The sequence below is a fragment of the Rattus norvegicus genome, chromosome 9, assembly GCF_021556685.1.
Source record: "Rattus norvegicus strain SHRSP/BbbUtx chromosome 9, alternate assembly SHRSP_T2T, whole genome shotgun sequence".
Lineage (NCBI taxonomy): Eukaryota > Metazoa > Chordata > Mammalia > Rodentia > Muridae > Rattus > Rattus norvegicus.
Window position 1 is genome coordinate 44907304 of NC_141542.1, and position 714 is coordinate 44908017.

At 33.1% G+C, this 714-nt stretch overlaps 1 non-coding gene across 1 annotated transcript; it reads left to right on the plus strand.

Annotated features, from left to right (window-relative positions):
* The first annotated feature begins 225 nt into the window (after positions 1–225).
* Positions 226–330, plus strand: LOC120094866 (U6 spliceosomal RNA). The gene has a single exon (XR_015630082.1). It is a non-coding gene; the product is annotated as a U6 spliceosomal RNA (small nuclear RNA).
* The last annotated feature ends 384 nt before the right edge of the window (positions 331–714 follow it).

Consider the following 714-nt stretch of genomic DNA (forward strand, 5'->3'; position numbering starts at 1 on the left):
CCATCTAAGTCTTTGGAATTAAAGTCCCAAAAATTACACATGATTTAAATGAGTTGACAATTTCCTGCTGGGTTTCAATCTTGTTATGGTCCAGTATTTTCACCCTTTTGCCCCTATTTCTGCCTTTTGAAATGTTGGTGTATATTCTGTGCCATCGTTAAATTAAAAGTTTTGTATTATTTGTCTTTATTTTTTCTGGTGTTACAATAAGAAACTTTGTTGAATGCTTGCTTTGTCAATACAAATACTAAAATTGGAGCGGTGCAGAGAAGATTGCCATGACCCTTGTGCCAGAATAACACACAAATTCATGAGTCATTTGCTAATTTTGAGTAACAATTTACATCAATCACACTCCAGGTTAAGGCCCCATTCACATGCATAGTTTACAAACATAAAACACACTTAATGTGTTTTTTGATGATGATTTTGGTAGTATATTTTGTTTGTTTTGTTTGTGTGTGTGTGTGTGTGCGTGTGTAGTACTTGTTTATTTTGTTTACTTTTGTTTGTTTTTGTTTGTTTGCTTTGATGTTTTATTTTCCTGAGAGAGAAATAATATAATGTTAGTTATGTAGGGAGATAGGGAGAATCTTGGAGGACTCTGCTGAAATGAAGGAACATAAAGAAAATATTGGTATGAATAAAACTAAAGAACAACATCAGCAACGAGAAATCACCTTGTATCAAACTAGAACTTCGAAAGAGTATGGG